Genomic DNA, 583 nt, shown 5'->3' with positions numbered 1-583 from the left:
GTCTCTCTCCTGGCCCAAAAGCCACGCCAGCATCCCGGATTCGCGGCCCGGAGCCGGAACCAGCGCAGCATCCCCGGCGCTCCCCGCAGGCTGAAGCTGCCGCTCCTCGGAGGGACGCTGGACTTGGGGTCACTCCCTGCTACGGGTTGGTTTTGGGGACCCGAGGATGGGAGAGATGGCAAACGAATGGCATCAGAGGGGGGGAAGTTGGTGGCAGGGACGGGATAGGAGGATGGATGAGTTTTTAGGGTCTTTAGGGTCGAGGTGTTGGACCCTCCTGCTCCCCGTGAGGAGCAGCCTCGCTGGGTGGGATGCAGGACTGGTTTGGTGTTGTTTAAGGGCGGGAGGGGATGTTGATTTTTTCCTGTCAAAACCTCGCTGGGCAGTGCCAGCCTGGCGGGTTTAGTGGGCTTAGAGGGAATTTATCCGAGGTTCAGGGCTCAGGGAATTTCCTCATCCTAAGACCCCTGTGAACACCGTCACACAAGTGAACTCCAAAAATCTCTTATTTCACTGTGCCCCTTCCTCCTGCGGCATCCACCCAGCGCTGGGAGCCATGAAAAATTGTGACGGTGTTAACAGG

At 58.7% G+C, this 583-nt stretch overlaps 1 protein-coding gene across 1 annotated transcript in view; it reads left to right on the top strand.

Moving 5' to 3' along the window:
- Nucleotides 1-50: 50 nt before the first annotated feature.
- The window catches only part of LOC102032030 (forkhead box protein J1-like), a gene marked incomplete at its 3' end in the record, with an annotated part of 3,794 nt that continues 3,261 nt past the window's right edge, over nt 51-583 (top strand). Inside the window, exon 1 of the mRNA XM_005430147.2 lies at nt 51-145. The remainder of the gene's footprint in view (nt 146-583) is intronic.

Source organism: Geospiza fortis, unplaced genomic scaffold (genome assembly GCF_000277835.1).
Source record: "Geospiza fortis unplaced genomic scaffold, GeoFor_1.0 scaffold599, whole genome shotgun sequence".
Classification (NCBI taxonomy): Eukaryota; Metazoa; Chordata; class Aves; order Passeriformes; family Thraupidae; genus Geospiza; species Geospiza fortis.
Note: the sequence above shows the minus strand (reverse complement) of the source record. Positions and strands in the feature narration are given on the sequence as shown.